We start from the raw sequence: 15,534 nt of genomic DNA, 5'->3' as shown, positions 1-15,534 counted from the left end.
TTTTCTTTTTCTGAATTTTTTTCTAATTTTATTTTCAGAAAATTTTCAATTATTCTTTGCAGAAATATGTCTATTGTCTTTTCTATTTTCTAAAAAATTTTGCGTTGGATTACTTTGAATAGAAAAACTATATAAAGAATTGCCCAAGTACTGGACAAAAACTATTAAGCCCACGGCATGTACTTTGCTCCGGCCAACCAATGGCCCGCGCGCACACCATGCAGCCCACCCAGCGAGCGCAGCCTCTCCCTTTTGGCCCAAACGGCCCGTGCCGTTCTAGGGTTTAGATCTGGCCCGTCCGTGGGGATCCTACGGCCACACGTGCATCTAGCGTGAACAAAACAGCCCCCATCGCCCAATCGATCCGAAAACCCTAGCCATTCGTTTCCTTTCCTCCGTCTCTCATCGGGATCTCGCGGGCGGCGGGGAGAGGGGCTCCGCCCTGGCCGCCAGTGATGGCGGCGGATGCTTCCACACTGGTGAGCCTCTTCTTCCTCTTTCCTCCTTTTCTCCCTCTTCTTTCTCCTGTGGCAGAGAGAGGGGGCAGCGAGGTCGAGCCCTCCTCTGATCCACTTCTCGCCCGCGGTCCTCTCTAGCCGCCGGCCAGCCGCCGACGGCGAGGCTCCTCTTTTCCTGTCCCCCTCCTATTTTCTTCTTTTCGATCTTTCACCGCCCCACTCCTCCTTTTAGAGAGAGAGAGAGACGCGAGCAGAGTCAAAATCCACTCCCTCTGTGCGTTCGAGGGCGGCGGAGCGAGCATCCGCGGTGCCGTGGCCTTCCCCCCTCGCCGGCTGTGCGTCCACCTCGCGGTGAGCGCGCCGCCGTCGAAAGGTTTGGCCGCGGTGCTCTTTGCCCCTTTTGGGGTAGGTTCTTCATCCCGGTCGCCTCGGCTTGCCGATGCGCAACGGGATCGAGAGGAACAGGCGCGGCCGGTGTGGCGGCGCACTTTGCCGTTGGCCAAAGGCCTTCTCCGGTTTACTTTTTGTTTTCTTTACTCTTCCCTGTTAGGGTTCTTTGGGGAGGGTCTTTTTCTTTCTCTATTTTTCCTTTGTACCGAAATAATATAGATCCTAGCCCTGTCTGATACCATTGATAGAACCTCTGGATCACCAGGCTAGATTAGATCGGTGGTCCTACCTTCACTTGTGGCTCGAGGAGGTCCCGGTGCCGGCCATGGTGATGGTGGCCGGCGGTGGTGGCAGAGAGTAGTGGTGGCGGAGCTTCCCATTAGCACTATATTAACCCTAGATCGGTAGGGGCTTTGGTGGGGTGTACGGCTGTGCGACGAACCTCGTGATTTGAGCCGCCGTCCCCCCACCTCTTTATATAGTGCAGGTGACAGGGGCCCGTCACCCATAGTAGGTTGAGCGCCCCCGATCAGGACGCGGATCTAAGGTCTCGGTGGGCCGTTGGGCCCGCATGGTGGAGATCATCCTAACAGTCCTGGCTTCTGAAATCGCCGCCTCTGCCATTGCCTCGTTGAGCCACCACGGTCCTCGCGTCTCCTTGCCGGCGTTGACACAGCCTCATTGAACCATCTTCACAGCCCCGCTTCCAAGCCAGCTGGCCTCCGCTCCCCTGTCTGCTGGATCTTTTGAATGACGAGACGTTGGCGGGTGCAAGACATACTGTATGTCAGTTAATTGGTATGTTTGCTGCTTAAAGCGTCAAAGCAGCTGGATCACTACAAATCAAAGCATTGCAGTGGACTTGTTAGTTCAACAGTTTCGCTAGATATAGAAACAGTAGAGGCTAAATTGCCCACTACAGATGCCACTGGATTATTGATGGAAATTCAGGATCTCAGGGAACCCAAGAATATCCTGGCGTTTTTGTTACTTCATTGACAGTTCTTCAGTTAGTATCAGTTGGGCTCAATATTTAGAAACTCGTAGTTCAAGCTTTTCTACAATTGAGAGGAGCCCGTCACAGTTTTCATCTTTGAGTGCCCTTATATCACAATAAATCACTTGGCAAATTGATTTGTGTGTTCCCGTACCTACCAGAAGGCGTATTCAAACTACTGGAAGGTTTATGTTCTCCTAGAAGTAATGAAAAACAGTACAAGGATCCAGAGAGTGGGGATAGGATAACTTAAGATTTAAGTGTCTGGACATTGCTTTACAGCTAGCTGCCGGAGAAGAGACTTATTTGCCGGTGACGGCTGCAGTACTGTGGGTGATGCTTTTTTTGCAAAAAAAAAGGAGATAGTGGATAAATCACCGTTGAAATTATTGGAGGTTATCCACGGCTGTTATATATGAATCATCTATTATCTGGACAAATCAGGTGATATCCATCCGGTTTATTTTTATTGATACATTTTTTATTTTTTAAAGAAAAAGTACTCTGGCTTGCGATGTTTTTTGATGCAGGACAGTTTCACTGCAAAAGCGATGGTCGTGTCATGGATATATAACTCGCGTTGTTGTTATCATGCGCTAGCATCTGACCGTGCCATAATGCTCGATGAATGTGTGTGCAAGTCGCCGCCTCTGCGGCCCAATTTACATCGACACGCCGGAGCCGCACCCATTTGCATGAGTGGCTTATTAAATACAAGCAAGTCACTGCTCCGATAGTCCATTTCATGATGACCATTCTGGAGGAAATCATCATATACTATGCGTTTCCGCCTGCACGGGGTGGCTCAATGGACATGTGCGCAAGCCACCGCCACTTTGTTTTGGTTAACTTCAATAGCCAGTTGGGATGAACCATTGGCCGAGTTACTGACACAGCTCATACGGGATTATTTATAACCTGCCACGATCAACCTCAACCTTATGAGAAGTCACATTGCGTTATCAAACGCCAAGGATACACAATAAGTATTGCGAGGGTCATCAACTTGCCACCTTGCTTCCAGCTTCGACATATTCCAGTGTTCCGATATTCAACTATATGCCGGTTTACATCACGGTCAAGTATGGAGAATATCAAGCCAACTCCTCGAGTCGTCTTAAGACTTGGGGGCTACAATGGCATGAATCAGCCAATTCATGACCCAGGACATTGAAGGGGAAGATAACCCGGTCCCGGAGGCCGCTGCCATGTTGATGAAAATTTAAAGGCCGTCAGAAAATTTCCGGCTCAAAATGAAGATTTTGGTTTAAAATCCGGCTCAACAGACATCTCTCTCCCATAAAGCTTTGAAGCTCTCAATATCCAGTTTAACATCCGGTTCAAAAAGAATCCATCTCTCGCAAGTTCGAGTTCTCAGGAAAAATTAAAGGTTGCGAAAGAGAATTTGCTGCCATGATGCGCGGTTCAAACATGGGTATCCTGCCTTATTGGCTTATCTTATTGGTCACTTGGGGGCTTCCTGCTCAATGAGCATAGCTGTACTTACTCTCTTGCTCCGGCTTACACGCCTTATTACAAATCACTTAGAGGCCTGATGCCTGAGTTATAGGGACCAAAGAGAGTTTGTTGCACAGCGCAACTCAAACATAGGTACCCAGCGAGCACAGCTCAGAAATATATCACTTGGGGGCTTTTGCTTTATAGAGAAAAGTTATGATTACCTTTTTGTAACGCCCCGAGACTGTTGCGCCAGGTGTCTTCCAGTTTTGCACCGTCATTGCCATGTCTTTTGCTTGCGTGTTGCATCTTGCCATGTCATCATGTGCATTGCATCATCATGTTTTCAAAACATGCATTCGTCCGGGTTTCCCCAGTTCTTTCTGTTGTCCGTTCTGAGTCCAGACACACTTGCACGTGCCCGCGGCATGTCCGAAATATTATTTTCTAAGTGGCCAGAAAATGTTCTCGGAATGGGTTGAAAGTTCGCATGCGGTGTTGTTATGTTGTCAGTAGGCCGCCTGCCAAGTGTCATCGCATTCGGAGATCATTTGATAGTCCAACCGTTAAACATATAGCGGCATTATAACCGGTCATACGTCGGACATTTTCGGTATCCGGAAACATGTGTCGTGCTTTCCCTCTCTTTCCTCCCTAGACCATCTACACAGTCCGCTACCAACCGCGAGGCCCCGAAACCCCTCCTTGCACAGTGCATCGAACCCCTCGAGTGCGCGTCCGAAAGTTGTCCCGAACCCAACTCGGAGAGTCCTCACCGTTGGTTCCGGATCGTCTCCAAACATCTATAAAACATCGCTGTTTCCTTAATTGGCCCCCCAACCTATTTATCCGAAACCGTCCGATTAAAATCAAAAGGACCAAATGCCCCTACCAAAAATCCACTTGCCATATATTAGACTACCCCCTTACCAAATCAGTCTAACCCTAGCCTAACTGTCGGTGTCAAAACCGGTGGATCTCGGGTAGGGGGTCCCGAAATGTGCGTCTAGGATCGATGGTAACAGGAGGCATGAGACACGATGTTTACCCAGGTTCAGGCCCTCTTGATGGAGGTAATACCCAACGTCCTGCTTGATTGATATTGATGATATGAGTATTACAAGAGTTGATCTACCACGAGATCGTAGAGGTTTAGCCTTAGAAGCTAGCCTATGGTATGATTGTTGTATATGTTATCTATCGACTAGCCTGGCCTCGGTTTATATAATGCACCAAAGGCCTAGGATAATAAGAGTCCTAGCTGAATACGCCGGTGGGGAGGAGTCCTTGTCTTGATCACCAAGTCTTGTGGAATCTTCCATGTATGAGGCAGCTGTCCGAACTGGCCCATGAGTATATGGCCATGGGGGTCCTCGGCCCAATCTAACATATCAGGAGATGACGTGTTGAGTACCCCCTAGTCCAGGACACCGTCAGTATCCCCCTAAACCGGTCTTCAAGTTAGGGACGATCCTCGATTCTTCCGAACTGTTCTTCATCTTTGGTCGTCGGTCTTGAAAACTGGTTCAACAAATCTTCTCATCTTCGATCTTGAGGATCGCCGAAATGCATTCGACGAGTTTATACGTCGGGTATCCGAGCAGCCCCTTTAAGTTTCCGGCCTTTATCAATGCCTTGTTATTTTTATGCCACACCTCGGGTTTGAAGTTGTTCCCGGGAGGCAGTGTCCTCTTGCGTCCGAGCTCCAACGCCGGACTGCATTCGAGGTATCTTTTGCAGACGAGCACCAATCGTCGGACCGCTTCCGAGCTCCAACGCCGGAATGTATCCGAGCTCCAACGCCGGACTATGTCCAAGCTCCAACGCCGGACTATGTCCAAGCTCCAACGCTGGACTGTATCCGAGCTCCAACGCCGGACTATGTCCAAGCTCCAACGCCAGACTATCATAAATCACCTTGGTTCAAAAAAGTTGAAGGAGTTTAGCCAAGCTTAATGCCGGAAATGCCCTCTATGGAGCTAGCCACTAGCGCCTGAGCTTTATGCCGGACTGCTTCCGAGGTGGTGCACCACCCCGACTGTGGGCCGATTTTTTGTCAATATTTTTGATTGGTGCAATTTATTCTCTGCCGAGAGATATAGCCAATAGCCCTCAAGGTGTGTATCGGTCTAAAACCCGAGATGCACCTGAAGGATGACGTAAGACCGCTGATCCCAGTAGCCGCTGAGACTCAGGTTGATTTGCAAAAATGGCCTGAGGATCAAGTCCTAGCTCGGCAGAATACTTCAGGACACAAAAAGTGGCATGCTCAGTCCTCGAGACTCGGGTTGGGTGCGGCCGACCAACCTGAGGATCAAAATCTCGTCGGAAACTGTATTGCACTTAAAATTTTCTGCATTGAACAGGCAATGCAGTAGCCCCCGAGACACTGGTTGGGTGGCAACACCAGATCAGGGGATCGATGTGCCCCTTTAATATTTGTAAATAATAAGCCCGAAGCCCAGTAGCCCCCGAGCCTTAATGCAGGCACAGGTGGCCGAATTAAGGATCGATATCCATAGTAAAATCACAAATTATGTGTAATGACTCTATGTATCCAAGTACTTTACGTCATTAATGCTCGGATCCGCATTGTACAAAACTTTGTTGACCGACCATCGGCTTCCACCTCCTCGGCCAGTAGCTGAGAAGTGTTTGTCCTACTTTATAAAGCCTTTATGAGGGCAAAGATTTACGACAAACAAGGCAATCTGTCCATATGGTTTTATAAACAAAGGTACACAGAGAGATATGTTATATTACTATTTGACATAAGAAATGTCTTCCAAAGAAAATAGTCCCGCTATCGGTTCCTTTCTTTGGGTTGTCATGCTAAGTATGAACATGAAACCTCAGCTCTAATGTAAGAGAAAAATATCGAGGATTTAGTTTGGGAGGCCAGTTAATAGCCCTCGGTAGTGTTCAGCGACAGTCGAGGTCAGGCCGTAAACACTACGGCCATTGTTATGAATGGCCTATCATTTAACATAGTCATCGGATCGCTGACCAGTTTATGCTTATTGTGACAGTCAGTTTTCGGCTTTGTCCACTGAGGTGCTTAACCATGTGAGCTGGAAGAACAATCGCAGTGGTTCTCCCTTTGCACGCCTAGCCGAACAAAGCAGAACATAGGAAGCAAGTGCAGGAGCCGGGCAACCCAACTATTGACCGAAGACACAATTTGAAACCGATGCATATATAGCAATATCCGAGAATGTTTTTGCCGAATCTCTAAAGGTGTCCGGCGTTGCACTGCGAGACTTGTGCTGAAAACACACAAATAGTTTAAAAGTGCCAAAAAGCTTGGAAAACCAAAAAACGTCAGTAAAAACATGACGTCCGAACAAGATCAAGTGTTCGGTGCCAATCTGAAAATTGGTCTTAGAAAAAAAAAGAGTGCTTTTGTCGTGCTTTAACATGACACATCCTATCTCAAGACTTCAAGCGGGTCAGCCTACGGCTTCAACCTCCTATCCCGAAGGCGGAGTACTTCTCATTAGGCCAGTTTGGCAAACTAAACTCTAGCGGCTTTGAGAGATAAATTAGGCCTCCCGGCTAGTGACCACACACTCATGTCGAAAAAAGGAGTGATGAATAATAATAGTAATAAAAACTTTGCAACAACTAAGAAGAAGAACACTTATTATAAAATGGCTCATATAAATTTAAGAGCCCCCTTGTGACTTGGGTAAAAGAATTTTATGGATAATGATTGTATGTACCCAAGTATTAATATCATATCTTTGTTCACCCTAACTTTAAACGCGTCTTAACTGACCGTTGGCTTCTCCCTCTTCGGTCAAGGACCGAAAAGTGTTATGTATTTCACCTGTCGAGAATATCGACAGTGTTTCCGATAACCAGGCAACCGGGCCATAAGGCTGTAACAGACAAAGTGCGCTCAGGGAACTTATGCTATATTACAGACGAAGTGTAAGAAGCATCTTCGAAGACAATAGTACCCTCACCGATACCTTTCTTCGGTGCTCATTATTAGTATGAGACTTTGTGCAGTAGATTTTTTGTACTCATGAGTTTCGTTGTGTGCCGACCATGATTGAAAACAATAAGAGCGCTAGCTTTCGGCTTCACCCAGTCTGAGGTCAGAGCTCGGAGGACCCGATTGTGACAATCGCAGAGGTGCTCCCTTTACTCCCTAGCCGAACAATCGGGAACGTAGGGGTAAGCACAGGAGCCAGGCAACCCAGCTTGCAAATCGCTTAAGTCAATATGGAGCCTATTGTGGCATAATACACGAACAAGGAACGAAGCCGTACAAGTATAATCATATGCAAGAGAAAAAGCTTCATAAAGGAAGCCCCCAAATAAACCGGGTATTTGAATTTGTGCATCACAAACAAAGTTTGGACAAGGAAATTTTTTAAAAGCAACTTTTTTCCAAAAAAGTATAATGCTTGGTGGAACCGAACACAAGTTAAAAATTTAAAACTTTGAGCATGAAGGCAACTGAGCTGGTTAATGTGTTCGGTATTGATGACGCGGTCCGAGCTTGATGCGGGACAAGGTTCCATCCCCCAAGCCGGTCCCGAGGTGGCGGAGCAAAGAGCTCGGCACTCTGAAGTGGTGACATAGCACGGTCAATGCAAGCCGGCAGAGTGATGCCGAAGTCCCCGGCAAGGGGTAATAAAGTGTTGACGAAGCCCCCCGTCCAGCCGAGGTGACGCCAAAGGATATAGTCCGGCTGGATCATTTTCCTATGCACAAAAAATAGTGCAAACCGGAGATAATAGTAATAAAAAAATGTTGCATAATCAATAATTTATGCAAAGTGAGTAATAAAAGAAATATGGCCTGTGCGCCGAACACTCGATGAGGTAGAGCTCTCTTGGCGATGCCGAAGTCCCCGAGGCAACCGAACACGTCTGTATGGCAATACGACCAACAAGGTGATCACGCGAGCCGATTTACGCCGATTAGGACGACGGCATCGGCTTGCTGAAGAGACCACATGACACGGTCGAACTCGATCACCTACACACATAAAATAGTGCGGTCCAAAAAGGATAATTGCTTTTCGCAAAAATAATTTATTAAAAGAGATGTGGCCTGGCGTCGAAGTCATGTCAATGCAGGGCGTCGGCGTGACGCGGTGAAGGCATAGCCAAGCCCAAATTCGCAGGCCGGTCTGACTTCCGGATGCGGCATTCGCCGAACTGTATACGGAAACTGACCGAACCACCACGCCACCGTTGTTAATACAGCCACCATTTGATAGACCTGTATATAGATGATGAAAAAAATCGGAGTAATAATTCCTTGGGAAAAATAAACCCAAGCAAGAAAAAAATACTAGGATTAATAGCACCTGGTTTATCTGTTGTAGCAATCTGGAGAAAGGTTACTCCCAAAATTAGGGCTCGATTCGCACACCCATTGCCTGATAGGTGATGAAGCGGTGGCATGGCGATGCTAGCAAAGGTTGGCTCGCCAAGGAAAAGCCTGTGATCCAGCTAATGTGATGAAGCTGGTCGGCTGGTGACGCCGAAGTCTCCGAAGTAAGTTGATGAAGAGATGGTGAAGCCCTCGATCTAGCCGAGGAGACGGAGCAGGTCGGTAGGAAGAGGTTGCAGCTGCCGTGTCAGCCGAGGTGTTGAAGTAGGTCGACGTGATGGACATCAGCTTGAAGAAGCAACAGTGCGGCCATGCCGACGCAGGTCGTAACTTGTGACGCGGTCAATGCCGGTTTGATGAAGTGACCATGCGGCGATGCGTGTGTTCCCGCTCCGTGTAATCCGTGGGGCGGCGATGCTGGTGATGATTTATTCTTGGTGATTCCGAACTCTTGTTCGCTTGCTGAGATGATAATCCGAAGAAGTTGAGCTCGGCTCAAAAGGCGACGACGTGTCTAGCGCATGTCGGCAGCCGTGGAGCAGTATTACTGGACTGATTTGACACCAGCATGATAGTGAAGATTACCTCAGAGGAGGCTTAAAATATTATGGGCACGTGTTTAAAAATAGTGCACAATACCCTAGGAGCAAATTCCTTTAAGAAGGTTGTCCCATATCACGTTCATAAAGAAACATGAATTCGGATCGGATCCATATTCGCGCAGAAAACAGATCCAAAAAGTGATGCACCAAACGGAAGGTTCCCGGAGTTTGGACGGTCGTATCGAGCTGAAATTTGGAGGAGTGGTATATATGGGAATTCCGCATCCGATCAACGGTTGGATCTTCCAAAGGACGTCCGAGCTAGATGCTGGAGACCATGCCCTAAACTCGTCCAGATTCCCGTCCAGATTTGACAGGACTCCGGTATATCGTAGATTGTCGGAGATTCCTCCATCAGAACTCGACGAAATTTTGCATGATTGTTGTAGACTCAATTCCGCACAATTCCATCAAAGGAATCGTCAAAGCGATGCTCGAGGAGGCGGTGGCAGCGGATACAAGTTTGCTGTTCGGAAAAACAGCACGGTCGCCCGAGGGCAATGTTGACGTTGAGCCCCCGAGCTCCATGGATTATTCCTCCATGATCTTGATAGAGATCGGAGTTGATGTTGATGAAGGCCCCCGTCCGAACACGACGATCGGAGATGGAGCGCGGTCCTCGGTCGAGCCGAGGTGACCAGTCGGGCCGGCGACGAAGATGTCGGCGTCGTAGTTGATCTGCGGGCGAGCCATTGATCCTTTGCCGATCACACAGCCGAACTCTCAATGAAAGCACCAATGTCAGTGTCAAAACCGGCGGATCTCGGGTAGGGGGTCCCGAACTGTGCGTCTTGAATCGATGGTAACAGGAGGCATGGGACACGATGTTTACCCAGGTTCAGGCCCTCTTGATGGAGGTAATACCCTACGTCCTGCTTGATTGATATTAATGATATGAGTATTACAAGAGTTGATCTACCATGAGATCGTAGATGCTTAACCTTAGAAGCTAGCTTATGGTATGATTGTTGTATATGTTATCTATCGACTAGCCTGGCCTCGGTTTATATAATGCACCAAAGGCTTAGGATAACAAGAGTCCTAGCCGAATACGCCGGTGGGGAGGAGTCCTTGTCTTGATCACCAAGTCTTGTGGAATCTTCCATGTATGCGGCACCTGTCCAAACTGGCCCATGAGTATACGGCCACGGGGGTCATCGGCCCAATCTAACATATCGGGAGATGACGTGTTGAGTACCCCCTAGTCCAGGACACCGTCACTAACCCTATTCCCCCTTGCGCCGCCACCCACTCTCGCTTGTTCCTCGGGATCCTTCCCTGACCAGCATCCACCTTCCTCGGGATCCTTCCCGATCCAACCAGCATAGCCGACCACACCATCCCTCCTCGATTTCATCCTCGAGCCAATCCCTTCGCCCGTCACCTCCCTCAATCCACCCAACCAGGCGCCCAGCTCGCACAGGAGAGGAGCTCCTCGATCGCCTTGACCCCAGCCTCGAACTCGACCCCGCCCATGGCCTTGTGCCCCTCCGTCCTAGCAGTAGCAGCAACAACCTCGTCGTCACCGCCTCAGATCAGCACCGCCCTGACCCGACCTTTTCTTGTGCCTCCTCTTCCCTTTCTCTCTATGTTCCATCTTCTCTGGATTCTCTCTTTCTCACATCGCTCACTCTCTGAGGAACCCCACGTCCTGGATGGCTGATCCCCTCGCCGAGCTCCTCAACTCCCACCGCCGCCTCAAGTTCCTCACCACCGGAATCCTCAGCGCCACCGCGACTGCCGCTTGCATCGTCCCAGCGTCGCCGATGTGCAGCCGCGCCGTCAGCCCCTGCTTAGTCCGTCACGGCCTCCCCTACTTCGGCCTCCAGCCTTTGCCGTCGAGTGCCACCTCCGCCTGGTTCCGTCAAGTCCGCCGCCCGCTGCCGTCTTCCCGGCGAACCACACTGACCCGCCGCTTCCCGTGCCTGCCGGCGCCCGCCTACGATCTCCTCTGCTTCGAGCCCCGTCCCGCGACGACCGCACGCTGCCCTCGAGCATTGACCGCGCCCCGAGCGGCCTCTCCCAGTCCCAGCTCCAACCTTGCCTGCCTCACCACCGAACCGGGCCTTAGCCCATGAGTGAGCAGCTCCTCCAGCCCTCTGCTCTATGGTGGCCCAGCCAGTTCCGGCCCATGTAGTTTTTTTAGGTTCTGCGATTTAGCTATTTTTCTAGAGAATGCCAGATTTGCAGAAAACCCCTTGCACATCATGCATTTAATAACTCATGAACCGTGCATCGGAATTAAACAAACTTTATATGTAAAATTCTTAGAATTTTGTGTAGATTAATAATATCCAACTTTCATGCATGTTTAAAATGTTTAAAATGATTTTTGCATATATTTTTCCCATATTGCCATGTTAAAATGAATTATTTCATAACTTAATAACCGTAGCTCCAAACTTAATAAACTTCATATGTAAATGGGGTAGAAAAATGCCTAGTTTAACATGGTGCACTCATCTTGCATGTTTAACAACTCTAAAATATGCTTTAGGGCAGAACAGTACCAAATCTAATATATGTTCATGAGGATTTCTCTGGACTTGTTGCTTGTTGTTCCGGCCTCATTTAAACTTTCCTAGATAGGTAGTTTTACTATGCTTCACCTCTTGCCATGTTTAACAACATTTAATATTGTTGGGTACTTAAACGAGATCGAACTAAATAACTTGATTGTGGTGTTCCGTCAATATGCAACTCGTTGCATATTGAGCTCCACTTAATTTGTAGATTTGTTTGTTGCACTTTGCCATGCCATGAATCATTAAATCGGACATGAATCATACTTGCTTGTGCATCATGTCATGCTTATGTGATTGTTGTTTACTATGTTGTTTGCTCCTTTCCGGTGTTGCTTCTTCGGGTTAGTTCCGATAACATTGCGTTTGTGAGGATCCGTTCGACTACATCCGTTGTCTTCTTCATGGACTGGTTCTTCTTCCTTGCGGGATCTCAGGCAAGATGACCATACCCTCGAAATCACTTCTATCTTTGCTTGCTAGTTGTTCGTTCTATTGCTATGTCGCGCTTCCTACCACTGGCTATATCATGCCTCCCATATTGCCATATCAAGCCTCTAACCCACCTTTCCTAGAAAACCATTGTTTGGTTATGTTACCGCTTGTGCTGAGCCCCTCTTATAGCGTTGCTAGTTGCAGGTGAAGCTGAAGTTTGTTCCATGTTTGGAACATGGATATGTTGGGATATCACAATATCTCTTATTTTAATTAATGCATCTATATACTTGGTAAAGGGTGGAAGGCTCGGCCTTATGCCTGGTGTTTTGTTCCACTCTTGTCGCCCTAGTTTCCGTCATACCGGTGTTATGTTCCTTGATTTTGCGTTCCTTACACGGTTGGGTGTTATGGGGACCCCTTGATAGTTCGCTTTGAATGAAACTCCTCCAGCAAGGCCCAACCTTGGTTTTACCATTTGCCTCACCACCACCTACACTTTTCCCTTGGGAGTCGCGCTCCCGAGGGTCATCTTTAGTTTAACCCCCCCCCCCCCCCCCGACCAGTGCTTCCCTAAGTGTTGGTCCGAACTAGAGCCCCTTGCAGCGCCACCTCGGGGAAACTTGAGGGTTGGTTTTAGTTGTACGGATTGCTCATCCGGTGTTACCCTGAGAATGAGATGTGTGCAGCTCCTATCAGGATGTCGGCACATCGGGCGGTCTTGCTGGTCTTGTTTTACCATTGTCGAAATGTCTTGTAACCGGGATTCCGAGACTGATCGGGTCTTCCTGGGAGAAGGAATATCCTTCGTTGACCGTGAGAGCTTGTGATGGGCTAAGTTAGGACACCCCTGCAGGGTTTTGAACTTTCGAAAGCCGTGTCCGCGGTTATGGGCAGATGGGAATTTGTTAATGTCCGGTTGTAGAGAACTTGACACTTAACTTAATTAAAATGCATCAACCGCATGTGTAGCCGTGATGGTCTCTTCTCTGCGGAGTCCGGGAAGTGAACACGATTCTTGTGTTATGCTTGGATGTAAGTAGTTTTAGGATCACTTCTTGATCACTTATAGTTTCTCGACAGTTTGTTGCTTCTCTTCTCGCTCTTATTTGCATATGTTAGCCACCATATATGCTTAGTGCTTCTTGCAGCTCCACCTCACTACCCTTTCCTATCCATAAGCTTAAATAGTCTTGATCTCGCGGGTGTGAGATTGCTGAGTCCTCGTGACTCACAGATACTTCCAAACAGTTGCAGGTATCAATGATGCCAGTGCAGGTGACGCAACCCAGCTCAAGTGGGAGCTCGATGAAGATCTTGATCGTTGTTTTGTTTCGTTTCCTGTTGATCAGTAGTGGAGCCCAGTTGGGACGATCGGGGATCTAGCATTTGGGGTTGTCTTCTTTTATTTTGGTTCCGTAGTCGGACCTTGTTTGTATTCTGGATGATGTATGTTTAACTTGTATTTGTGTGAAGTGGCGATTGTAAGCCAACTCTTTATCCCTTTCTATTCAGTGCATGGGATTGTGTGAAGATTACCCCTCTTGCGACAAACCTACCATGCGGCTATGCCTCTAAGTCGTGCCCCGACACGTGGGAGATATAGCCGCATTGTGGGTGTTACACCTTTGATCCGGCTTATTGGCCACAAAAAAAACTTGGGGGATTCTACCCAGGTTAACAGGGACCAAAGAGAGTCTGTTGCAAAAGCACAACTCAAACGTAGGCGCCCATTGAGCACAGCTCAAAAATATTGCTTGGGGGCTCTTTTGTTCTAAAGAACAAAGAGTTTTTATAACCCTTGTAATAGGCTTAAAAGCCAGGCTTGGAAGCCAGGTGTATTCACCTAAAACCCCGGGTTATCCTACCTTTTTAAGTAAGCCACTCCGCCCAGGTAATCCAGGAATGACCCACCGAACGTTTGACAAGTCAATCTTATGCAGGCACTGAACTTGTCAAAGTTAAAACGACGATTGGTTATGTGAGATCCATCTTATAAGGTTTGTATATAGGTTAACTCAGTGGATGTGTGGCCCGTGAAAGCACTCGATTTTCGGCCTGGCAGCCCATGAAAAGCCTCGTTTTTTCGTTTGTTTTTATTCGACAGATTTTCTTTTTTAAGGTTTATTTGATGAGGCTATAAGGTTTTATGATTATAATTCACCGATGCTTACTAACCCGTCCTGGCTTTGGACTATAAGTCGCCAGGGTATGATGAGAAATTATCCGATGTTTATTAACCTGGCCTGGCTTTGGACTATAAGTCGCCAGTGTATGATGAGAAATTATCCGGTGTTTATTAACCCAGCCTGTCTTTGGACTATAAGTCGCCAATGTATGATGATCTTATATACTTGGAAGCGTTATAAGTTCTGGGATATTCCTCTCGCTGCATATGGTGTTGTAAGCCGGTGGTATATATCAATTGAACAGGGCATTGTGCGATCAATCTTTTGGGTTGTAACCCTTACTGTACAGGTATGATAAGACCGGCAGTGTGAGCAAATATCACAGGTATATTTTTCAATTATTGGATGAATATGCGAGGTTTGATAACCCGCCTTGGTTTTGGACGTTAAGTCGCCAGTATATTTTGGATTGCGCCATTGGAATCATGCGCTTATAAATCATTGGATTGTATTATTCAAATCTTGAATAGCCAACATGGCTGTATTTTTATTATGGTTATCCATAACCAGTATTTTGACTGAGGTTTTCAAAGTCGCTTCAGCGCAATGGATATTTTTTTATCAATGGATATAATTTATTCTACAATGGAAGGAATAGTCCCGAGTCGCTGCAGGCTTACGACCCGGTACTTGGGGGCTACATTATTCAAGTTGAGATTACATCAAATATGCAAGTCTCATGTCGCTGCCACCATGCACCATGACACTTGGGGGCTAATGCGAAGTCATTTTTACTAGCCTTATTGAAGACCCGACTCATCACATCATAATGAGCCGGCCCTTGGGGGCTACCAATTGCTCCTATCAAAAATTTAAGCCCCATGGTGGGTGTCGGTGTCAAAACCGATGGATCTCAGGTAGGGTGTCCCGAACTGTGCGTCTAGGCCGGATGGTAACAGGAGGCAAGGGACACGAAGTTTTACCTAGGTTCGGGCCCTCTCGATGGAGGTAAAACCCTACGTCCTGCTTGATTAATATTGATGATATGGTAGTACAAGAGTAGATCTACCACGAGATCGGAGAGGCTAAACCCTAGAAGCTACCCTATGGTATGATTGTTGTTGTGTATGTTGTCCTACGGACTAAAACCCTCCGGTTTATATAGACACCGGAGAGGGTTAGGGTTACACA

General features: G+C 47.7%; 1 long non-coding RNA gene across 1 annotated transcript; it reads left to right on the top strand.

Moving 5' to 3' along the window:
• The first annotated feature begins 375 nt into the window (after nucleotides 1-375).
• Nucleotides 376-13,747, top strand: LOC147976447 (uncharacterized). The gene is made up of 3 exons (XR_015601503.1): nucleotides 376-479; nucleotides 12,129-12,216; nucleotides 13,466-13,747. It is a non-coding gene; the product is annotated as an uncharacterized LOC147976447 (long non-coding RNA).
• The last annotated feature ends 1,787 nt before the right edge of the window (nucleotides 13,748-15,534 follow it).

Source organism: Triticum urartu, chromosome 4A (genome assembly GCF_056163025.1).
Source record: "Triticum urartu cultivar PI428250 chromosome 4A, HENAU_Tu73, whole genome shotgun sequence".
Taxonomy (NCBI): domain Eukaryota; kingdom Viridiplantae; phylum Streptophyta; class Magnoliopsida; order Poales; family Poaceae; genus Triticum; species Triticum urartu.
This window is presented reverse-complemented; position numbering and strand designations above follow the sequence as displayed.